This window comes from Mytilus edulis, chromosome 10, assembly GCF_963676685.1.
Source record: "Mytilus edulis chromosome 10, xbMytEdul2.2, whole genome shotgun sequence".
Classification (NCBI taxonomy): Eukaryota; Metazoa; Mollusca; class Bivalvia; order Mytilida; family Mytilidae; genus Mytilus; species Mytilus edulis.
Window position 1 is genome coordinate 36,384,755 of NC_092353.1, and position 27,270 is coordinate 36,412,024.

A 27,270-nucleotide genomic window follows, 5' to 3' on the forward strand; every position below is an offset into this window, starting at 1 on the left:
ATTTCCATCTGTTTTTTGAATTGTAGATTTTCTTCGAAGTAGGACACAGGATAAACAGAAAGGTGGCATCAACATTAACGCATAAAAAAATTAAAGCTTTGATTACAATTATGACAACGTTTTATAAAAAAGTTGATTTACATAAAAACAAAATAAGAGGAAAAAATAAATACCTTCTTGCTGTATGTACATATAAATACAGTTAAAATGTATTCAATTAAGTTGAATTACAGGGGAAATCAGGAAATTGTTCTCGTTCACCTATCTGATACTATATATAAATTCACTAGCTTTAGTCCTCATGTGTATACCAAGTGTAAGTTTTATAAAAGGTAAAAACCTTATCTTTCTGAAATACTTAAGTTAATAAAAAAATATCTCATTTGTGAACTCCTTGCACTTAGTCTAATAATTAGCACTGCAAGGAGCCTTTTTATTTTTTTGTAGTAACCATCAATTTATAAACACTATTAACAGCTTCCATTTGCAATTGATTATTTCCAAATGATCAAATTCTGGGTCTGGCAAGTTAAGAAAGAGACAATTTCTAACTAGCAACTATAAGAACGTTCTGATAAAGTCAAACTATGTATTTCAAAAACAATCATCTTATCAGAATTATGTTAAGAACAATATCCCAAAAGAGACCAGCTTAGATGCTACAGACATATAAGAATTTTGTTTAGAAAGCCATTGATACAAGATACTACTAACTTATCAGAATTCTGTTAAGACGGCTATTGCTTTGAGATGCGACTGTCTTATCAGAATTCTATTAAGAAGGCTATTGCTGTTATCAGATGTAAGTCTTATCAGAATTCTGTTACGGGTTTCATTGGTACTATATTCGATTCTTATCAGAATTCTGTTAAGAAGGCTATTGTAATGAGATGCGAATGTCTTATCAGAATTCTATTAAGAAGGCTATTGTTATCAGATGTAAGTCTTATCAGAATTCCGTTAAGGATTTCATTAGTTCTATATATTCGAGTCTTATCAGAATTCTGTTAAGAAGGCTATTGTAATGAGATGCGACTGTCTTATCAGAATTCTGTTAAGGGTTTCATTGGTTCTATATATTCGATTCTTATCAGAATTCTGTTAAGAAGGCTATTGTTATCAGATGTAAGTCTTAACAATAGCCTTCGTAACAGAATTCTGATAAGAATCGAATATATAGAACCAATGAAACCCTTAACAGAATTCTGATAAGACAGTCGCATCTCATTACAATAGCCTTCTTGACAGAATTCTGTTAAGAAGGCTATTGTTATCAGATGCAAGTCTTATCAGAATTCTGTTAAGGGTTTCATTGGTACTATATTCGATGATTCTTGTCAGAATTATGTTAAGAAGGTTATTGTTATGAGATGCAACTGTCTTATCAGAATTCTGTTAAGAAGGCTATTGTTGTCAGATGTAAGTCTTATCAGAATTTTGTTAAGGTTTCATTGCTACTATATTAGATTCTTATCAGAATTTAGAAGGACATGAATAATATTGACATGTATGTCTATCAGAATTCTGACCAAAAACACAATATAGTGTTATTAGAATTATGGTAAGGGCATTATTGTTAACAAGGTAAAACGAAACATAGACATGTATATATCGTTGAAAGAAAATACATCTACTTTAAAAGCAATATCATAATAATAAATGAATGCAGTTAATCGTACTTGGTGGCCTTGCAGTGAGGTGAGAGTTGTTGCTTTGTGATAAAGTCTTCGTAGAATAACAAATTGACAAATGATTGGTAAACACTAAATCCTTTCCTTTTCATTACAATAACATACAATTTTGATAAACATTAATAAACTCCCTTAAGCACATCAAATAAATTTTAAATTTCAGGCTACTGTCTGCTTAAAATACACACATACAACAGCAACATGTTTGTCAAGTGTCCAATTAAAATTAGGAATGATTACTGAAATATACAAATGGAATTGAATTTGACCTAAAACGTCTGTAAAAATTATAGGTGGAAACTTTGGTACACTTCTTTAAAAATAGTAAGTAAGATATTCTGCATATTGTAAGTGTTAGAGTCCCACACATACATGTAGAAGCACTGTATACATGATATATAACAGTTTTTTCAATGTTGTAGAGCTTTTAGTTTCCTTTCCGACGTCAACTTGTATTTCCCAACCAACAAGAGAACAAATGAGTGGTGTTGTCATAATTGTTTATCGCAACATGTACACACAATATTGGTGTTTCAGTTTTTCTCTAAACCAGGAAATGTTGCCTGAAAAAGAAAGAAAATAAAACTTCAAAACCCTATTTTAAAGTTTCTTTGATACATTAAGTATGAATAAAAGGAGGAGTGAGGTACAATCAACCTAACCGCATCCTGCATGTCAAAACACCTGTTCAACAAAAGAATGTATAGTTAATATCGTTCGAATTGATTTCTGAGCAAATGAGTTCAGAATATTTAAACTTCCAAATATTTGCACTTAAGGTAGATAGGGTGTCTTCCTCCATCTTGGATTTTGAAAAACTAGAAAACAAGGTCTAGATCTTTGATGAAATGTGCAAATTTTTATAGTAGTAGGTAACTCATGTGTAAGAATTTTCATTATAATATAGAAAATGCTATGTTTGATCATATTTATTATTGTATTTTACAAAAATAAGAATCCTTTTGTTTGATTCATTTTTTTCCAACTTTGTCAAATAAGGGGAGGCAACTCAAATGCAAGGGCAGATAATCCAGATAGTGTTACTTTTACAATAGAATGTGTTAGGAATTTACCCATTTTTACATGTAGCAAGAAAACGAGTCCGGTGACCCCATTTTTTCTTTTTCTTATCTGAAAGCATAATATTGAAGCTATCTTCTCATATTTTATCTCAATATTTTATGGTGTGGTTTGCGTTTTTTGGCGGAAAAATGGGTTTTCCATGCATAATCTATACAAAATCTTGACAATTTTGAACAACCTGTAGCGTGAAAATAAGTCCGGTGACCCATTCTTTTTATTAATGTTTTTAAACAAGCAGGATATGAACTACATTTTGGCAAATTATTAAAAGATTCTATGGATTATAATTTAGACACCCCATCTACCTTAACACCAAAATCTACACACAATAAAAATCAATAGAAATTACAGGAAACACTGACGAGGTTATCGGTTTTAAGCAGGAATATAAACTCGGGTCGGTAGAAAACAAAATTTCACGTCACCCACCATTTAAATCAAAATACAGGACTCTTTAGTTCATAACAAGAAACATAAGCGATCTTATTATAAAGTCAACCTTCTTGAGATTATGTAATGCGTCACATACACCGGTACTTTGACAGTCACTGATTTGAAGATACATAAGGTCATCATAAACACGAGATCTTGACAGTCAAATATTTTAAGATACATAAAAGCAACCCAAGCACCGATGTATTGACTGATACTCGTCTTGAGGTAATGTAATACACCACATCAACAAAATCCTGAAAGACACTGATATTGAGATACAGTAATGCACTAGAAGCACCAAGTGATCTTGACAATCACTCATCTCGAGATACAGTAATGAATCACAAGCACTGAGATATTACAGTCAATCATCATGAAAACAATAAAGCAACATAATCATCGATATCTCACAGTCACTCATTTTGAGATACAGTAATGCACCACAAGCAAGTACAAATATTGACTATCACTCATCTTGAGATACAATAATGACTCACAAGTACCTAAATTTCTCAGTCATTGATCAAGAGAAATGATAAAGCAACACAAGCACTAAGATCTTGACAGTCACTCATCTAAATCTACAGTTAAGCAACACTAGCACTGAGATCATGTCAGTCACTCAGCTACAGATACAATAATGAATCAATGCATCGATATCTCACAGTCACTCATCAAGAGATACAGTAAAGTAAAACAACACCGAAATATTGACAGTCATTCATCTTCGGATACAGAAAAGAATTACAAGCACCGAGATCTCGCAGTCACTGAACCTGAGAAACAGTAAAGCAACACAAAAACAGAGATCTTTTAATAGTCACTCAGCAGGATTTGCATTACAACAAAACAAGCAATGAGATCTCACAGTCACTCATTATGGTAAACAATAAAAAATGATGAAGCAGCACAAACACTGCGATCTCTACAGTCACTCATCTTGAGAAACAGTAAAATAACAGAAGCACCAAGATATTTACAGTCACTTGTCTGGAGAAACAGTAAAACAACAGAAGCACCAAGATCTTGACAGTCACGCATCTTAAGAAACAGTAAAACAACAGGAGCACCAAGATCTTGACAATCACTCGTCTGGAGAAACAATAAAATAACAGAAGCAACAAGATCTTGACAGTCACTCGTCTGGAGAAACAGTAAAACAACAGAAGCACCAAGATTTTGGCAGTCATTCATCTGGAGAAACAGTCAAACAACAGAAGCACCAAGATCTTGACAGCCACTCGTTTGGAGAAACAGTTAAACAACAGAAGCAGCACAATCGTAACAGTCATATGTCTAGAGAAACAGTAAAACAACAGAAGCATCGATAACTTAACTGTCACTTGTCTGGAGAAACAGTAAAACAACAGAAGCATCGAGAACTTAACAGTCACTTGTCTGGAGAAACAGTAAAATAAAAGAAGCACCGAGAACTTAACAGTCACTTGTCTGGAGAAAGAGTAAAATAAAAGAAGCACCGAGAACTTAACAGTCACTTATATTGAGACGTGTTCTTACACCACAAGCACCGATACCTTGACAGTCACTCAACATAAAGATGTTTATACACCACAATCATCGAGAACTTGACGGTAACTTACTTGAGATATATTCATACACCACAAGCATCCCGATCATGACAGACACATATCCTGAGATATTGGCAAACACCCTCCACAAGCAATGAGATCATGACGGTCATTCACCTTAAGATACAGTAATGAACCACAAGCACCTTTGTCTGTATGGAAATATATTCTTTGATTAAAACACCTTACTAGTGTCTCTGCAAAGATACCAGACGAGTAAAGCAGAATGTTTGTGCACACGCAACACTAGTTTACAAAATGTACTGCCGGTAGCAAAACCGTCTATCTAGACTAATAGTATGTGTTATGTTCTGCTTTTTGTCTGTGTATATGTATTTCTCGTAGGGGTCGGGTCTTCGTTGTTGTGGTCTGATGTACGAAGGAAAGCGATATTCAATACGATTTATCAAAATTTCTTTTCCAGTTGCTTTTGTTACCTAGTAATATTTTCAACCACAGACGACACATATACTTCCATAAATTGCTCTGTTAATGAGTTTTGAAGATGATCAGTTTTGTAAACATATATAGTATCTGACTGTTATGTTTTTAGAAAACAGAAGATATGAACAAAAGAGTTACTATTTAAAGAAAATAATATTTAAGAGCTGCCAGGTAAATAAAAAACAAACAAGAAAAAAAGGCCTCAAAATATAGATATACAAATATTCAACAAATACAGTTGCACCATGATTGTAGTTACTAATGTTGTAATGTTTTCTGTTTGTTTTCCATTTGAAAATGAGTAATAAGGATTACCTATATTTTGAGTTCGTATAGATTGGTCATCTGGTCAGTCTTCTCATCCACATCATCTTGGTAACCTGAAATACAATATATCAATTTAAAAAAAAAGTACATGCAATGTATGGAACATATTTTTACATCGCGATGACCATGAGAGCATTCCGATGTATTGCTATTGCCTAGATTTCCATTACATTACTTTCGTTATGGGTTTGTAACCGATCTATAAACATGATAAATACGCGCACATAAACGAGTGCAAAAAAACATTCCTTGTAATGTAAAGTAAAAAATCATTGATAATATCTATGCAAAAAGCATGCGGAAGAATATCTTAAGAACATTTTGCGACAATCCCGGCAATGACCGGTTACTCTGCATGGAAGATTGTTTTTGCGGGAAGATATGAATGCCAACTTGTATCCAATCTTATAGAAAAATCGATTTTTTACAGAAGAGTGTCCACCATACACTTGCTCTGCACTATTTTTAGAATAGTAGAATATAATAATATACAAATGGATGAAAATTATATATACATGTAACTGTTATATTAATATAAAATATAACAACAAACCAGTGTATACTTATTTGTATCACTACAATATAATAGTTATTACGGTGATGTTGAATTTCCTGTCATTTATTCATCATCCACGCACGAACTTGTCTCCGAAAAAAAATATATCTGTACATTAACCTCAGTATCAGGTATAGAGATGTGATTTTTTTCTGTGACAGGTGCTTTTGACCATCCACGAGAACTTGCGGTCATCCGATGTTAAGTACTTCAGTACTTTGATTATACGAGTCACAGAGACAAATAACTTATATAGGATGCAAATAAACTACAATAAACATCTCTTTATTTTCATATTAATTCATGTTTCAGGATACACATTTTGCGTGAAAAAACATAATAAATGCAAGCGCCATGCAAGTATTCGTTGTGCATTTTTAGGAGCCATATAAAGATTATGATGTTTCAACAAAATCAAGCTCTAATCGCTAATGTGACACCGTGCATCAATTTTTGGTAGCATACTTTACTGTCAAACCAATATTCTGATATCCTAGTTAAAAAAAAATGATTCTCAAAATTATTTATTCTTAAATTGATATCTTTTATACAAAAAGATGTTTATCAGAAGAAAAAATAATTTAAGTTTTTACTGCAAATTTCCTAACTTTTATTAACAATTAATTTTAGTTTTGTTTCCTGGAATCAATCGGTATATATACATTGTTGTTAATAATCATGAAATTAATGTTTAAAATTCTACTTGTCAATGCAAAAGGACACTGCTGACTGCCAAACAAAACATTTTTTTCAGTAAAATACGTAAAAGTAAAGGTAAATACTTTATATATACATGTATAAACCAGCATTTTGGGGAAGCTAATCCTTCAATCACCTGTTGATACCATTTGCCCAGCTTTTAATCTCTGACCACTTGGTCGTATCTTATAAAGTCGCAATCAAAATTAATTTATACAACTATGCAGGTCAGAGGCGGATTTAGAGGGGGCAAGGTGCCCGGATCCCCCCTTTGTATTTTTTGTTGTTGATATAGGGAATCACTGAGGCATAACTGGAGCGGGTCTCCTTTCCTTTGCGTCAGTCAGTGCCCCCCCCCCCCCCCCCCAAAGAAAAATACCTTTCATGAAAATTTCTGCACGAACCGCCACTGCAGGTAAATAAAGAAAATATTAGAGAAAAAAACTGTAGAGGAAAAAATCTAAAGTGAAAACATATATTTATTGATAAATATTAAGTGTGAGAATAGCTTTAAAAGTCTCTGACAAATGTTCTTTCGAAGGCAAGCTGACAGCGAAATTCACAACCCTAATTATTCTAGACAAATAACCTTGATTTAACTTATTTAATACGAAATTTCCGTTTTATTTTTGGAGCGGACAATAGGTAGCATGAAAATATCTTGTTTCCTTCTACATGTACATTAATTTTGTTTGAAGTGTCTGTGTCCTTGATTATTTCACAGTACAACATGTTTCTTTTTAAGGTAGCACAAGACAAAGATTTTTTCACCCCCACAATACAAAGATTTTTTCACCCCCAATCAGACAACTTTAAACTGATGTAATATCTTTAACCCAGTTTTCAATTTTATAAATAAAGTACCAAAAAAATGGGAAAAAATAATCTTTCAGATGGTGACAATTACAATTATATGACATTATTTTACATAATTAGTTATTATGTAATTAGTTGCTATATTGGGAGGTTCACACTGGAATGAAATAAGCTTCTTTGTTAGTCAGACCAAACCAAAATAAAGATTCTTGTACAACACAGTTTGACCGCCAAAAGAAAGTCTCAGACTTTTTCTATTGTATTTCATTCTCTCATTAACCTTCAACCAAGTTTGCAACCCCAATTCATAAGAGATCTCTAAATTTAATTAGGTATACAATTTGTTCCATTGATGTTTTTGGAAATCTGAGACAATCTTTTGAAGATAACTGGCCAAGGAACAACATGTGTGAAAATCAGGATTATAGGGGACTCATCTAGGAGCTAATTTCATTTAAAACTTCATTTTCATGATAACAATTAATGTGTCACAATTGATTAAATAAGGATTTTCCTACTTGTACCCCATTAACTTCAATATAATTCACACATATACCATGGGGATACTTCAGGATTGGCCTTTTAATAATCATATATCAATTAGGTTTGGACCAGTAAGAAAGCATTCCATTTCAGCAATTCTAAATATATTAGGGAAATGCACACCCTATGCATCAAAAATCAAAACTGGCGGGAGATGTTATCTCATTATTGACCTTGTTGTAAGTCAGTTGCTACTGATATGGCCAAAACTCCGCCCACCTGGATAAACCTACTATTTATGATCTCAAAAGTGTCAGTGGTTATAAAGCTATCAAATGATTATATTGATTAACCACAATGTACTGCCCACATGTTCTTATCTTGCATCAGTCAGACACGTGCATTTGTTAATAAAACTAATTATCATCAAAACTCATTTTAAGTGCAAGATATGTAAATATTTTTTTTCTTCTGTGGATATTTAGAAATACCAAGAAGTAACAAAAACAGCTGAAAATGAAATTTAGATCAAATGTAGTTGCCATGGTTGCCTTTGTACTGTGATACATGTGCCTTAAATGTTAATACGAATGATAATTATTATTTCATATTGAGAATGATGTTAAATATTAATTGCATGCAGTTGGTCACTTAAACTCGACCCCTGTTGTGTTGTGTAGTTCTATTGATAAGGCTACCATGATAAGATAAATGTATGAGGATGCGTTTGGGGTGTTCCCAGAGGAATGTTTATAAATATTTTGCATTTATCTTTAGTTTTTCAGTGAGTTAACAAAAGTAACTGGAGTGAACAAAAAATAAAAATAGAACCCCAAAGGTTTGGCTTTGCTTTATGTAGTAAAAGTAAGCATTTTCAGTAACAGCGTGTTCCAGTTATTGGATGTGTTTTAAAATGAATTTATTTGTCTCGAAAAAAGTGAAAGGTGATTATTATGAAGTTTGGCATCCAGCAATTAAATCAATATTTCAAAAATCTGAGACACGTGGTTTTATTGCTTGTGTTTGGTCAATATTAAAGAGTTGAAAACAAATGTGTACTTCCATTTGACGCTATTTCAATCAAGTTGGGGAGCAACTTTTTGGCAAATATATAAATATTAAATGAAACGTATATTCTCTTAACAGATCATACCAAAAAATAGATTTGCTGTAGATTGAGTAAAATTAATGTATAATATGGCAGCTTGTAGAAACAGTGAATAACCGGTAAATGAAAAAAAGATAATTTCGAAATTTGCTTCAGATATTGACTCTTAATTATACAATAGTATCTGTCCAAGCTTCATAACATTCTAAGAAGGTTTGAAAAATCATTGATGTGAAAAAAAAATTGAACCAAATTATTTCCCTAAATGTTTACTTCCAATGATTTTAGTCCATGATTATTGAAAGGGGAAAATGTCTTAAATTTTGCTCTGGATACTGTCTTTGAATATAAGCAAACTTCTGTCAAAGTTCGGTCATAAATTTCTATGATGGTTTGACAAAGTTATATGTGCATAAACCTTTTAACCCTAAAATAAGTCGTTTCAATTTGAAAAAAAAATACCAAATGAAACCAAGATAAAAAAAAAAATATAATTTTCTTACTGCAACCCTGTTGTGACTATCGAAGTCTTCCATCAAAAACTCGGTCAAAGAAAACTATGAACACTTTGAAAAAGAAAATTTGAACAAGAAAACTTGGTCAAAGTCAGCTGTTGTCACTATCAAAATACACATGGCTCTAATAAACTTTTCACTGTGTATTATCATTTCGTGAATTAATAATCGTAAATTAGTAATGCAAAAGGGAGGTAGAAACAGGCTCCTAAGATCTAGAAGAAGGCATAGTAGTACCGAACAGAATCCTTTAAAAACTTCATAGTGAAGATCTCCGAGGTCGAATTAAAAGGAATTATTTTGAAATTGACAAAGCGACATTCAATCTGCATGAATTTCGACAGATCGAACCATTGATAAAAATACATTCAACAAATTCATATTCATAATATTATATCAATTTATTTCACCACATTAATTTCTTTTCACTCTAACTGGAACTCATTCTGCATTTCCGATAAATTTGCGATGTACTTTTGTTTTGTGAACAAAATATTGATCATTTCTGAACAACACTAGGATGGGCTTATTCCCGTCAAAATACAACAAAGTTTCAAGAAAATTCGAATGAGATTCTATTCCATTAAAGTCCGTGAAAGTTTTTGTCCAAAGAATTTTTACAGTTGTCATTAGAACAAATCATTCAAAAACTTTGACCAAGTATTCTTAGAGAAAGAAAAATTGATAGTGACTACGTGCCTTTAGTAATGATTATGGGATGAACGTATTTAAACATATTTCGTTTAAACATCCACTAATCATGCTAATGAAACTTTGAAAAATAACAATTCCAGTTAGCTTAAATAATACTTCCATGATACATATCATTGTCAGAACCTTACATCACCAAAAATATTTCAGTAAAATAGGTAAAAATTAAAACATGTCAGAGTAAAAAAAAATGAATTTTGCTCTATCTTTTTATCACATACAAACATTAGTGCAATGTCGAAAAGTTTCATGTCGATTTCGAAGACGCTTTTTTTATTAAACGATAGACTCAATCTATGTTTACGTCATCGAAGATATCAAGGACGAAAACGACAACTGATGGATCGTAGTCGTGTCTTGCTTCCGCAACACTTGTTGCCAGCTCGAACGCAAATTCGGCATCGCGAAACAGTTTAACCTATCGAGTTCAATATAGTGATAATGATGTGCAATAAAACGTTCAAGTAACTACTCCGTAGAGAAATTGATTTAGAAGTTTTAGTCCGGAACCTGTTGTTCAGTGTTTCTCGATTTTTATATAGATAAGACCGTCGGTTTTCCTGTTTCATATTTTGGGGTCCTTTATAGCTTCCTGTTTGGTGTGGGCCAATGCTCCGTCTTGAAGGCCGTACTTTGACCTCTAATAGTTTACTTTTTCACAAATTGTGACTTGGATGGAGAGCTGTCTCATTTGCACTCATACCACATCTTCTTATATCTATATAAGTTCCTCACACACGGATTTTCCGGGTTTATGAATGTATTGAAATTGGTTATAAGATTTGAATGTATATTCAATTGAAGATGTCTTACTGTTGTGCAATATACTTGCTGTTTGCAATACTTAGTAATCAGTTTTAAGACTATATAAAAAGAATAAGCAAAATAAATTGTGACCCCCGGTTTTATTTTTTTGGTGGTAGAAGGGGGTGGGAATCAATAATTGCTTAAATTTCCGGAGGGAAAAATTTGACCCCCTACCCCCAAAATAAAAATATTTTTGTACCCTAAAAAAAATGCATTTGAAGAAATTTTCTTTTTCTAAATTGTGGTTCAATTTAAGAGACATCCATACACTTAAACACAAATTATTGTCTGAAAACTAGAAAATGCTTGTTTTGGCCCCTGACTGATTCCTGAACGGTTTGGACAATAAACCCAAAAATGAATCCTATCCTTCTACGTATGGTATTGAACCTTGTAGTACAATTTTCGAGCAATGAAAATACTTAAACACAAGTTATTGTCCTGAAACTCGAAAAATGCTTGTTTTGGGCCCCCTTTTGGCCCTTTTTTGCCTATAGGTATGTGACCATCCCCCCATATACAATCACAACCTTCCTTCTGTGGTTTTGATTTCGTAGAGATCCGAACACTTAAACTAAAGTTATTGTCCGGAACCCAAATGTCTTCGGACGACGACGTGATAGGAATATATACGAACGTATTTTTTTTTTGCGGTCGTATGAATGCGATAAAAAAATTCTTCATAGAACATCAGTGCAGCAGTCCATTTTAAGAGCTCAAGTCCATATCATTTTTTTCCAGTATGCCGGAGGATTTCTTGGCTAATTATTATAATTTGAATGCAAACAAAATGATAAGGATTGGTAAATCAGACAAGCAAAAATTCTCAAGAGATTGTCCTTATCAATAATCAAATAGTGTACATGTCAAGTATTTGTTTCAATACTATAAAAAATTATAATAACAACTTTATGCTATTATAGTTTATCATTTATGCTATGTGCTGTGATATATATTCAATACATAATTCTTGAGCCCTCATATTCTTGATAACATGCAAATACTAGTTTCGTTTATCATTGACGCTAGTATTACAACTAAATAGTGTGTACATTAAATACGACACTCTATTTTTTCTGACATAACGAAAAAACAAAAGATACATATAATAATCTCGTGATTCATGAAAAATATTAAACTTGCTATATTCACAAGTGCCTTAATAAGTGTAGATTGCTTAGACATCGCAGTAGCAAAATTATATAGCAGCCCCTGTCAACAATCGACAAACGTATCTGGCAAATTGCAGACACAATGCGTTTTGGAGTTTGTCTTCTAGTCTTTGTTCGCTGTCTTTTTGCCATACACCAGATAAGTTTTGTATTTATAATTTCAAAAAAGCATGGGGCATATGAATTATGTAGACATAAATAACACTTCTTATAAAAAAAAACCTTATCAAATTGGATTTTACACGAGTACATTGATCTTTGGTGAGATAACCCAATCTGTTAGGTTTTTCAGAAAGATAAGTGATGCACAAGAATCACTAGTTGAAAAAACAGTACTTTAAACTGAAAACATCTGTCGAAATGTTTTAGTGAAAGTTCCTTCCGCTACAACATGACACTAGTCCAAATAATTATGACGTCTGGCAAGGCTATTTTGAATTTTTTTTCTGGGACGCCTTCCTTGTCGTAGGAAGGCGTCCCTGCATGAAAAAAATAGCCTTGCCAGACCGGGGCAGACGTCATAATTATTTGGACTAACATGACACCATCTCTGGGAAGGCTGGTTACGACCATTCTCGATTATACAAAATAGTTGTACACGTAAATCTAACAAAGTTACGTTTCTGACTATTAACCTTTTCTTCCATTACAAGAAAAATATGTATACAATATTTGTACTCACCTTTATCAATTTTCTTTGAAACGTCTTCGTAATATACATTCTCAATATTGCCTTCCATGACCTGGAATCGAATTTGAATTTTGAACCAATGAGTATACGGCGCTTATTTTCAAAATTTTCAAACTTACTCTACTTCCGTTCTACTTTAAATGTTTGAAATACGTTTGGAAATATAGTAACAGAATATAAAAATGTTAGCACGCCATATGATAATCTTAAAACATATATATATCATGCATACTGAATATTTGTTTCGTATCAACAAATTACAAATTTAAAATTATGGATACTTGTGAAACCGTGTTAGTTAATCATACACAATTTTTGGAATATACTGTGTTGTGGAATTAAAAAACCCAACAACAACAACAATGCAAATATCTATCAACCAGTGTGGTGACATCTTTACAAGCAAGTCTTACATCTTTTTGTGATACTTTGGGAAGACTTTACATAATTATGACAGAAGTTCAATTATGGAGATGGAACTAGTCAAAACGGTAAGTGTTTCTTTTATTCACAATGTGTCTTTATAAAAATAAATGTTTAATTCTCAAAATATCTTAACTATAATACAATAATTAAACCAGTTAATCATCATTTCGACTTCGCCCTTTCTAAATTATGTAAACATGGGGGGATTTTCGAAGGGGGTTCCAACCCAGGAAAAAGGGGCAAGGGTAACTGGGTTCCAAATAAAAGTTCCCATATAAATGCTTGGATCGTCCTAAACCAGGGGTTCCGAACCCCTACCCCCCCCCCCCCCCTTTTGGACCCTGAACTGGTGTAACAAATCCAATATAAATGACACATCTTTTAACTGATAAAAGGTTCGCATTTCATTTTGAATTTCCTTAATTCTTGACTTTATCATACAGAAAGTAATATCATAGTTTTCGTTGACATAATACGAAATTGTCAATTATGTTTAGTAATTTTAGTCCAAAAAGACATTTTAAAGAGAAGCGAAAGATTCCAAATGGACATTCAAACTCGTAGGTTGACAAATACACTGACAATGACATGGCTATAAAGAAAAACAGACAAACAACAGAACACAACCAGAAAGACTGAGCAACACGAACCTCCCACCAGTTAATTTTTTAACTTATATATAATTATTTATATTTGATTATTTTTGTTTATATGAATAAAACTTTTGGCCATAAAAAATTATATATATATTAATAAAAAAAAAGGAAGAACATTAATAAATGTCTGCTCTAAGGCAGAAACGGAAGAATCAAAATAATCAGTTGATCATATAATTTGATACTTCCGTGATATAAGTATGAAGTTATGCACTGCATGTACATGTATGCTATAAAACTAAAATACTTTCAACATGTTGTTATTCACACCATAATCATCATCGTCTATTTTATTATTATTATCAGAAATTGTATTATCATGATCATGATGATAATACATGTTATATTAGTATTTTTGTTGTTCTTGACAAGACACACGGATATAAAATTATTTTTACTTATTCATTTATTCAATTAATCTCAATTAATACTTATTGAAGTTTTAAAAAATATCTATGAGAATATTTAAGGGTTAACAAAAAAATATTAAAATGCTATCTTCATGAATTTGAATGTTGAAAATAGTATATACGTACCTTCATTAAGTATTCCAAGAGTAAACTAGCTGTGTAAAGGTTTCACAAACAAACCGTGTGCTGTATTTTGGCGGGAGACACACGCTATAAATTACAAACACCGTTTAGACAGCTAGAAAACCATATGGTTGACCTTGACCGTTCATACACATGGATTGAGAGATATAACAATTATAATAAATATTCTTCGAGATATGAGGCTTCCAACTGTGAAGTAATACAACGACATTTCTTATCGGATGAATTACTTGTTAAGAAAGATGCAATAATAGCTCTCAAAATTAGGGGAGGCAGGAAAAACTGCACCCCACTTTTTTTGCCAATTTTTTTTTTTTTTTTTTTTTAAACAAATGAAAGATGACACTGAATTGATTATAGAAACTGTTTTTTTTTTGTATTTTTGCTTGTCGCTTTCAGAAACTCATTGAATAAATACGTTCATACCGGTAGAGGACATTCTAGCAAATGTAATTTACGTTACGCACGCTGTTCCTACAACCCATAGAATTTAAAAGAGAATCTTCGAAATTTCCTCCGCTAAAACAAAGAAAAAATATTAGCAAACACAATCTAACCACTATAAAAACAAATTCAGTATATGCGTTCAATTACGTTCTATAGCTCTTAGTCATATAAAATTGAGAAAGGAAATGGTGAATATGTCAAAGCGACAACCACCCGACCATAGAGCAAACAACAGCCGAAGGCAACCAATGGGTCTTCAATGTAGCGAGAATTCCCGCACCCGTAGGTGTCCTTCAGCTGGCCCCTAAAATATGCATAATAGTACAGTGATAATGGACGTCATACTAAACTCCGAATTATACACAAGAAACTAAAATTTAAAATCATACAAGACTAACAAAGGCCAGAGGCTCCTGACTTGGGACAGGCGCAAAATTGCGGCGGGGTTAAACATGTTTATGAGATCTCAACCCTCCCCCTATACCTCTAGCCAATGTAGAAAAGTAAAAGAATAACAATACGCACATTAAAATTCAGTTCAAGAGAAGTCCGAGTCTGATGTCAAAAGATGTAACAAAAGAAAATAAATAAAATGACAATAATACATAAATAACAACAGACTACTAGCAGTTAACTGACATGCCAGCTCCAGACCTCAATTAAACTGATTGAAAGATTATGTCTTCATCATATGAATATCAGGTACAATCCCTCCCGTTAGGGGTTTAGTATCATACTATCATAAAATATATGAGAAGAACATAACCCGTGTCATGCCAACAACTGTTTTTTTTAGAAATAAATGTGTTTAGTTCCGATGCAAAGACCCTATCAGTGAATCAATGTTAAAGCCAAAATATGCAATCTTTAATGACCTGACAACAGTATCGTAACTATATCCCCTTTTAATAAGTCTATTTAAAGGTTTTGTTAGTTTCTGAGGAGAATACTGACATTTTTGTGCTTTATAAAGAATATTTCCATAAAATTTTGGATGTGAAATACCTGAACGTATAAGATGTCTGCATGTTGAGTTATATTTACGAATTATTTCCTTATACCGGTGATAAAATTTAGTAAATGTTTTGACCAGTTTGTGATATCGAAAACCCTGGTGTAATAATTTTTCAGTAATACATAAATTTCTCTCGCTAAAATCTAATACATTGTTACATACACGAGCGAATCGTACAAGTTGAGATATATAAACACCATAAGATGGTGACAAGGGAACGTCACCATCTAAAAATGGATAATTAACAATAGGAAATGAAAAATCATCTCTTTTATCATAAATTTTTGTATTAAGCTTCCCGTTTATGATATAGATATCAAGATCGAGGAAAGGGCAGTGGTCATTGTTATCATTAGCTTTATTTAAAGTAAGTTCTACAGGATAAATTTCTTTAGTATACATACTGAAGTCGTCATTATTTAGAGCCAATATATCATCCAAATATCTAAAAGTATTGTTAAATTTTTGTATCAAATGTTGTTTTGATGGGTCTTTGCTAATTTTAGTCATAAATTGTAACTCATAACAATACAAAAACAGGTCCGCAATAAGTGGTGCACAGTTAGTCCCCATTGGAATTCCAATAACTTGACGATATACGGAATCTCCAAAGCGAACAAAAATGTTATCAAGTAAAAATTCAAGTGCATAAATAGTATCAAAGCATGTCCAATTGACATAGTTCTTTTGTTTATTGCTACTAAAAAATGATCTAAAAGAGTTTGAACATATGTACTCACATTCCGACTTTTTAAATGCCCAGTTAATTAGGGATGTGAATTTTTTCTTAATAAGAATATGAGGCAAAGTGGTATATAGGGTAGAAAAATCAAAACTTTGAACAGATTCAAAATCACCAATATAAGCATGCAATTTATCAAGTACTTCCAACGAGTTTTTGACACTCCAAAAGTAATTAATTCCACTATTTTCAAAGGCCTTATTTGAACAATTTATTATCAGGTTTTTTATTGTACCAAGTGTACTAGTAAGTAAAACAGACAATTTAGTAGTTGAACAATGGCTGGAAGATGAAATAAATCTATATTTGTAAGGTTTTTTGTGCAGCTTCGGAAGCCAGTACATAGTTGGGACTTTCATTGTGTTTGGTTCTGCTTGTAAAGAAGTAGCTAAAAGTTTATGTTTGTTACAGATGTCGTTTTCTGAAAATGAAGTCAGTTGGAATGTTGGTGAATTCGTGATTTCCTTTTGAAGAACCTCTATATAAAATTTACGTCAAACAATAATGATATTATTAGCAGCTTTATCAGCCGGGACAAAAACAAATTTCTTGGCTAGTTCTGTTAGTTTATTTTTGATACGCGAAATAGGGTTTTTATAGTTTTTGCTGAGGGTAAAATGTTCTTTAAAATGTTGTATTCGAATATCAACTATCTTCATTACTGAATTAAAAAAAGAGTCCAAAGATTTTTTGTCAGCTTTTTCCCGTTTTACCCATTTCAAACAGTAGGCGCGGAGTGAGTCGTTGATGATATTACGACACTCATTCCAGTTAATAGTTGACGGGGGACGATATTTAGGTCCTTTACTGAGGAATGATTTTAACTCTCGGTCGCGAACGATGTTAAGGTCTCCTGTTATAACATAGTATATGCATAGTAATATCTGGTAAATGTAAGGATTGGAACAACAAAGCTAAGTGAAAAAAAAACGGATGTCCAACGTTACATTTTTGAACCACTTTTTTAACTGTTATTATGGTTATGTTGTGTACATCTGTATGTAGCGAGATTCTATTTCTTCATATCTGATCTTCCTGAAATTTGGCGGGAACAATGACATGTGTCGAACCATTCAACTTCTTTGTGTCATTAAAGTCGTTATTTTGTCAATTTTCATTTGGCTCGGCGGCTGCATATTAAGCTGGAATAAGAAAAATGTCCATCGATGTTTTTTTGCTAACCCAACGACTGAAAGTGAGATATATCAGAAAAATGTCAATAAAGTGAAATAAAAAAATAACTTTTTATAAAAGTACGTAATGACATAACTTGCCTCATTGTTCGTGATCCAGTCGTTTTTTTAAGCGGTTGTCATTTGGTCCAAGTTAAAATATTTCGTCATTTGTTATAGCAATTAATGTGGGTTTTTTACCTGATAAAAAAAACGCTTTTTTCCGACGTTACGATTAAATGTTCTTGATAATCAAACAAATAGTGTGGTGAAATTTGCAAAAAGATATCAAAGGCTGTCGAAAGTAAGAATGGTGCATGATGACAGACTCGGAACATAGATTCGACACAGATTGTTGACAGACTCAGAAGAAAGATTTGACACAGATTATTGACAGACTCGGAACATAGATTCGACACAGATTGTTGACAGACTCGGAACATAGATTCGATACAGATTGTTGACAGACTCGGAACATAGATGTGATACAGATTGTTGACAGACTCGGAGCATAGATTTGACGCAGATTATTGACAGACTCGGAACATAGATTTGACACAAACTGTTGACAGACTCGGAACATAGATTCGACACAGATTGTTGACAGACTCGGAAAATAGATTAGACACAGATTGTTGACAGACTCGGAACATAGATTAGACACAGATTGTTGACAGACTCGGAACATAGATTCGACACAGATTGTTAACAGACTCGGAAGTTAGATTTGACACAGATTGCTGACAGACTCGGAACATATATTTGACACAGATTTGTATACAGTCTCGAAACATAGATTTGAAACAGATTGTTGACAGATACGAGCATAGATTTGACACAGATTGTTGACAGACTCGGAACATAGATTCGATACAGATTAAATATTGCTATTTTTATAATCAATTATAGCTGTAATCGATTTATTGTTGCTAGAGGCAAACTAATGCCAATGAAATGTTTTATTTTTGCAAAAACAATTTTGAGACACCAATACAGTCCTCTATGTAAAAGGCGAAATTTTCGTTACATTGCGGAAGTACCAAGAAATAGATATACTAGTAGATCTTTTTAATATATTTCTGGGAAACCGTATTCTTTTATCACATTTTTCATTCCTACATTACTTACGACAATACAGCATTTTAAGGTGAATTAAGGGTAAACGTTTTAAATAGATTTCCGCAACTTGAGGTAATTCATGGTACAAATATATCACAAAAATTTATAAATTTAACTAATCGATGTCAAAATTTCAGAAAAAATACTCTTTGATGTCCCATTTTTGGTGTAACGTCGTGTTGTATGAACATCGTGCACAACGCCTTAGCGCATTAATATCCTTTATTTGCGAAATATATGAGTGAGGTACGTATGGGGTGTGAAAATGAAAATGAGACAGCAACCTAATGACACGAACAGCGAAAAAACACGTTGATACTGACATAAAAATGTACGATTAACAGGACAATCAGTCATAATAAAAACCAAAACTACACATTGAAATGTACAAATGACAAAAGACAACTAGTTGCAAGCTTTTGAACAGTTGACAGGATTGAACTAGTTAATTGCAAGCTTTTGAACAGTTGACAGGATTGAACTAGTTTTTTTTTTAACAACTAAGCAACACTAATATAATGTCGAACAATGGACAAACAAATGTAGAAATATACAACATTCGGTCACTGCATGTCAGAAACATATCAACTTGTATGCATGCGGCTTGTAAACTGTCGAAGGGCGATGTTTATCGAACTGTTCAACTGTTTCGTGTCGAATACAAATAAGTTGATATCTAACGAACCCAAAATTTTGAAGAAAAATGACGTTGTCACGTTGTTTATATCCGCCGGACAGTTTATTCCAGATATGAAACAATTATGATATACATGAACCAACGAAAACCACTGAATTACAGGCTCCTTCCTGGCTTGGGACAGGCACATACAGAATATGCGGGGTTAAACTAGTTTGAAGGCGCAAACCTTTCACTAACCTGGAACAGTGATGTAAGACATGACAGAGCAACATTAGAAAACAAGAATGTGTCCATAGTACACGGATGCCCCATCCGCCATATCATTTTCTATGTTCAATGGACCGTGAAAATGGGGGAAAATCTCTAATTTGGCATTAAAATTAGAAAGATCATATCATATAAGGAACATGTGTACTAAGTTTCAAGGTGATTGGACTTCAACTTCATCAAAAACTACCTCGACCAAAAACTTTAACATGAAGCGGGACAGACGGACGAACGAACGCACAGACCAGAAAACATATTGCCCATAAATGGGACATACACATATGAAAAAATAAGTTGAAAAGGGCTAGCTCATCAGATTGATACAAAACAGAAATGCATTTAACAAAAACAGAGTTGCAGGGTACTTATTCATCCCCAGAACAACAAAATACACCTTAGTATACAACCCAGGGACAACTCGCAGTTACTGAAAGCCAAGTCAGAGTCAATAATATCAAATAATAGAAAAATATGTGAAAGTATTTTAGAAACATTACAAACGACTTCTGCTTCTAAATTCTTATGTATTGCATAGTTTTAAAAGTTAACGAACAACTGACGCCAAAGACTGCCGATAACATAAGATGGACGTTAGTGATAGGGAAAGTTCACCTGCATTGGCATTCGAAATGAATAATTCAACAGTTCAGTTGTCTGAAAAATTTAATTATTATCAGATTATAAGAAATTCTTTAGAACATGTATGCCATATTTACATACCTAACTTTCTTTAGTATGGAACAGATTTTTTTTTTATACTTGACCTTTAATTGATCGTTCATCAAGATGGAGAGCGTCAATCAAAGCATTTTTCTTTTGATAAATATAAACAATGCATGTCCATCCAACAAACGTCCAGTAGCAGATTCGGGGGAGGGGGTTTGTTGAGGGTGAACCCCTAACTGTTAAAAAAATACAACATTTTTCTAAAATTTAAATTTGTTCACCATTTTGGACAATTAAACCCCTATCTTGGACCCTCAATACGCCCCTAATGTGGATATTCAACTACATGTATATCTAAACCAATTAAAGCTTTATTTACTGCTGGTGATTTCATAGGAGTACACGTACATTTTTAATTCGGAGTATTGCCAAAAAATATTCTGCTTAGACTACCATGACTACATAAGAAAGCAATGATTTCGTTTGTTTAAAAAAAAAAGAATATAAATGTGTCCATATGTTGAAACACAAATTTTACAATAAATAAGAATAAAAGAAAAACATTACCCGGTCCCCTTAAAGTTAAATGGTTGTTGCCCTCAAACAATCGCCTTGTAAAAAAGATCCACTCACTCTCTCTATCTCTCTCTCCGCACCTTAAAGAACGTTTATTTTCCTTTCGAATATGAATGAAATATTCGCCACTGTACGTTAAGAAAACTATACCAATTAAATCAATTTCCTTGGCAAAAAGGTTAAAAAAATGCCAAACGATTTGACTAATCGTTACGGTATTTCGTATAACAAAATATAAAAAAAATCACACAAATTGTTTTATTGTGATAGCACTGTCATGACTGTGACTTAGAAGACATATTTGGCACAATTTTTATCTCTTTCCACAAAATAGCATAATGAGAGACATACTTTTGTAGGTGTGCTAAACTATTCGTATGCAGTTTTATATTTCAGTATATGTAAAATCCCTGGAACCTTCATACCTATTATCACAAATATATATGCATTAGCATGACTAGGATACGCAGTTTCATATGTTCATTGTTTCTGCCCAAATTTTCGTAGTTCAACGACTGCTTCAACCCTGCATATAATTTTGTCATATAAAATGATAAATATGAGAAATAGGGAAACTATATTTGGTAAGTCGGATCTAGATCAGTGAGCAAGGTTAAGTTTTCGCAGTCATTTTTTATATATATGTATACAATATATAAATGCTATATGCAATAGATTTAATATATTTGATGTACAACATGATTTTAAGGTGTATACTGTCTGGTAGGGTTATATATGCACCCTTGGCCGTAGGTATATGTACAGACTACAGTAATGTTGTTTTTCTTGGACAAAGAACAGGGAACCAGGTCAAGAGTACCCATATCTGATGGTGATGATATACAGTGATGGTTTACTTTTAGTATATAAAAAAGAAGATGTGGTATGATTGCCAATGAGACAAGTCTCAACAAGAGACAAATGACACAGAAATTAACAGCTAGAACCATGAAAACTGTACCCTTAACATGGGAGTAAAACATAAGACCTATATATATATTTATATGTCAGATGGTGATGATTCACAGTTATGATTAGTCTCAATATCTAAATGCCTGTTTTATTCGCCATACGCTAACATTTTAAAAGATACATTCAATTCAGAATAGAAGACCGTTTTATCGGATAAAACATAGACTCTAAACCATTAAACAATCATTGACAATAGACCATTCACATTTTATCAAAATTCTTGTAGTATCATAATAGTAATTTCATGACAAAATGTATACAATATTTTATTATTTTTATTGACAATGAATTTGTCTGAGTAAAGAAACCGATCGGGGACACCACACTCCTAAATCCGCCGCCGAGCTCTAGTGACAGATCAAATAATTGTGAATTCTGTTGTATTCATTTACATTTAAAATTACACCGTAATTTGGGTGTTATTATTCAATTTTAGGATTTTTATGAGGTTTCAAAGTTTACAATTTTGAAAGATAATGTTTGATTTGATTTGGTTTTTTTTGTTTGTTTTTGTTTGGGTTTTTTTGGAAAGGGGGGGGGGGGGGGGCAATGTATTTGAAATGGCATTTTCCTTTGTTAGTCAATGAAATTAAAGAATAAAAAAGAGGGAGGTGAATGAGCTCAATTCTAAGAGATATTTTTCTTGCACTGACGAGTCTGTGTTTAGCAAAATAATTTTGTGGAGTTGTCTCCTTCCCCTTTTTAGCTCACCTGGCCTAAAAGGCCTTTTGTGAGTTTATCTTATCACTTGGCGTCCGTCAAACGTCGTCCGTCGTTGTCGTTCATTAACTTTCACAATAATCTTCTCCTCAAAAACTCCTGGGTAAAATTTAAAAAAACTTGACCACAATCATCATAAGGGTATCTAGTTTAAGATATGTGTCCGACATCCTGACCCGCCAACAAAGATGGCTGCTATGGCTAAAAATAGAACATAATATTGAATTGTAGATTTTGGCCTATATCTCCGAATCCATTTGCATTTAGAGCAAAGCTGACATTGGGTTAAATTGTTTATGTGGTCAAGTCAATCTGGCCTGAAATTTTCAGAAAAATCAGCCAAAATTTTGTTGGGTTTCTGATTTTGAATTAGTAATCTTAAAGTAATTTGAGTTTTTGCTTATTATCTTAAATATTATTATAGATGGAGATAAATTGTATTATGTTCAGCAAAGTAAGACCTATAAATAAGTCAAAATTGTCAATTTTAAGGAGTTATTGCCTTTTAAAGTCAATTTTTAACATTTTTTTAATGTAATTATTTACAAAAATCTTCTCCTATGAAACAATTGAGACATATTTAACCAAACTTTTCACAATCATCATTAGGGTATTTAGTTTTAAAAAGTGTCCGATGAACCCGCCTGAAAACCTACATTGCGAACATGGCTAAAAATAGAACATAAGGGTTAATGCAGATTTTTGCTTATGTCTCTGAAACTAAAGCCAGAGAAAAATAGTTGCATTACTTTATGCATCGATTGTAAACAAATATATCAGGTGAGCGACACATCCTCTAGTGAGTTTTTACATCGTACGTCTCGAAATTCCTGTAAAGGGGGTCTCATTTGGGGGTTCTGATCCCGGATCCCTCTTATTCTTTTGTCAGATTCTCGTATCCCGCTCTAGTAAAACGTTTATGTAAAACTCCATTCTGTGTAGGACTTGCATGCATACACAAATCCAGTTTGCAATATTGGCAAAATAGATATTGGGTTTTACAATGGTATATGGAATTGTAAACACTTTACATGTACGTACGACGGATGCCGACGGATTCCAAGTTATCGCAAACGTTTAATGTTTGCTAGACCTTTAAGGATCCATATTAGCTAAAAAGAAAATATATAATAAATGTAAAAGATGAATTTATTATGACTCGACCTTGTCCAAAGTTTTAAGAGCATGAAGAGTAACATATGGTGTTGTAGGGATCACAGTGACCATGTTGACCTGATTAATCAGAAGGATGTTAACTCACAAATATTTCTCTGCGGTCAGTAAAAGCAGCTGGAGTTAAAGTGCATATAAACATTTATTATTCCATGTAACCCCGCTCCCCTTCTTGAAATCTTCCTGACTTAATTTATTAAATACATTTAATACCTTCGATTATTTAGCCTGAATTTTATAAAGATCGTGTATTACTGCTTTATAACCAGGCGATCATCTTGTATTTCTATACGTGAAAAAATAAATAATCAAAAAATAATTTTATATGGGTAAAAATAAGAAAATATAATAAATTCTAGAGTATTAGCCAGGGCTTGCAATTAAATTGAGGCGTGAGTAGGTATATGAAATAAGTATGAATCCTAATATAAGCCGGGGTTGTTCACTAATTTACCCCAAAAAAAATTGTTCTTAAATTTTATATCAAATAAAACTTAGTTCAACACGTTGAAGTAAAACAATTATTTAATTTAAACCAGCACTACAAATTAAATTAAAATTCTTCATTCATTTATGTTTAGTATACACATGAAACGCTCATTCAATATGATATTTATGAAAGTCATATGGAAATTCTTTTTCTTTTTCTAATAATTAAACACTTCACTGTCATGACTTTGGATGTAGGCTCCAAAGTTGTCTTACTGACTCAGTTTATCTTGTAATCGGAAAAGGGACACCATAAAACACGTCTTCACATTCATTAGTATAGAAGCATATTTGCATATTTTTTTAGACTCCTGATGGTATCACAGAAGACAGAGAATGGCTCCAGTTCATCGTTTGAGAGGCGACGATTCAAGCGCAGTGGTCTACATATGTACGTATGTTTGTTCGGGAAGTATTCGATGACCTCGGGTACAGAAAGCACCACAATGTCGTCGTCTTTAAAAAAAAAAAACATCGCGACAACTCTCATAGGTGTCCGTAAATGCCCTGTTGCAATGATTTATTTCTGATGCTATCAAACAATCCTCTTTGAGTAGAGACGAGGCACACACAAATGCCTCCAGAGTTTGACTTTTAATTATAGCAAGAAAAAGTTAAAAAAAAATAGATGAACAATAGCGATTTATTTTATTTATAATAAAGAAGATGTGGTATGATTGACAATGGGACAACTCTACAAAAGAGACCAAACGACACAGAAATTAGAATATTCAAAAATATAAAATAAAAAAGAGGTTGATATTTTGCTCTTTTAAAGCTAACTATATGGTATGGGTTTTCTCATTATTGAATGACTTACATATCTTACATTAAAATGGTTGACATCCTTGTCGTGGTTGTTGAGATATTTGTTGGAGAGTTGTCTCATTGCCATTCATACCGCGTCTTCTTGTTTTTATATTAATATCGATACTTACTTTCTGCGGAAGAGCAGATATTTTCACCGTATTCAATTATTGACAAAACACTAAAACTGAGAATAGAAATGGGGAATTTTTTAAAGAGACAACAACCCGACCAAATAGCAGACAACAGCTGAAGGCTGCCAATGGGTCTTCAATGCAGCGAGAAACTCCCACAGATCCGAAAACTGTGCACATGCTACAAATATTTCGTCATTCTTTTATCAAGTTTCTGAGAATAAGATTACGGAAATATTTGTTTGAATGACAAGGAGATTACAATATTTCTCCCAAGAGTTAGGTATAATGAAATCTTGAGTTTGTTTACTTTGTGTTTTTGAATCTCTTGTCTTATTAAAACGGATATATATAATACTGGATATGGATCACTGATAATGTGGTGGCAACAAACAGATTCAAGTCAATTAAACGGCATCTGAAATCTAGCATAAACATGTTAAACTAATGAAATATTCTTCAAAGTTTACAAATGATAAGCAATGTACATTCGTAATTGTAATTGACATGCATGTGATAAAAAAAATAAATTAGTAAAATGATTAAAGATGGGAAATTATATCAAATATTGTATTTTATTTGAAGGTTTATAACTACCCGGTATAGAAAGGAGCAACTAGAAGTTGGAATCCACAAGATCAGAAGGCGATACACCATTTGAAAGACAATTCTATAGATAGCGTGTCAAAAAAAAAAAAGATTTGAAAAGTTGTTAAACCTGAGCGGGTATATAACGCTGGATTATACAACATGCAAATAAATATGATTAAACAGCGAAAAAATTGCACAGAGGAGTTCACTGCAACAAACTTGTCCTGGGATATGTCCATAGCATTTGTTACTTATGTTACATATTACTTGGCTTACTTTATAAATGAATGAGTTGATGCAATGTCTAGAGCGGTTTTCAGATCGGCAAGGCAGTTGTTTTTCTTTGATAATTTTCTTAATTATTTATTCCCGTTGAATATGTAATGTGTAATCATTCATTTATACGTCTTTTATTCACTGAAATGATTTTATTTTTGGTACGAGGCTTCTAATTTTTCAAGTATACGAGGCAAGCATTTTTTTACATGACATGCTATGATATGATTATGCTTTTTTTTAATATTCTTCTTTTTACTTAGTGTTTGATCTAGTTAACCATATACTACTATATTTATATAAGAAAAATACAATAAAAACTGTGATGTTATGAATATTTTGAAGTATATAATAAAGCATTGCCTTTTATTTAAACGAATTACCTTAATGCTATGGTAATGCAACGTTTTAAGAGGAATAAATATATAAGATTTATTTAGCATGCACGGTAAATGTATTTCAGAGCACACTGAGCTATATATGTGCTAACGCCTTTTAATTTTTGAAAGTTGCTATTCGCAATGATGAAATGTGCCTTTCAAACAAAAGGTACTTTTAACAGAATTCTGATAAGTCTGTCGCATCTAATAGCATTTTAGTCATGATATAGCTTTACAGAATTCTCATCAGTATATATAGCATCAAATAACAATGTAATTCTTAACAAAATTCTGATAAGACTTTATAGCATCTAATAGTAT

General features: G+C 32.6%; 2 long non-coding RNA genes across 2 annotated transcripts; one reads left to right on the top strand and one right to left on the bottom strand.

The window, feature by feature from the left end:
- Positions 1-1,753: 1,753 nt before the first annotated feature.
- Positions 1,754-14,902, bottom strand: LOC139491042 (uncharacterized). The gene is made up of 4 exons (XR_011656451.1): positions 14,746-14,902; positions 13,119-13,179; positions 5,558-5,622; positions 1,754-2,254 (listed from the first exon to the last, which is right to left on the bottom strand). It is a non-coding gene; the product is annotated as an uncharacterized lncRNA (long non-coding RNA).
- LOC139491043 (uncharacterized) lies at positions 13,186-26,789 on the top strand. Its single transcript, XR_011656452.1, has 3 exons — positions 13,186-13,618; positions 25,069-25,152; positions 26,288-26,789. It is a non-coding gene; the product is annotated as an uncharacterized lncRNA (long non-coding RNA).
- Positions 26,790-27,270: the final 481 nt, after the last annotated feature.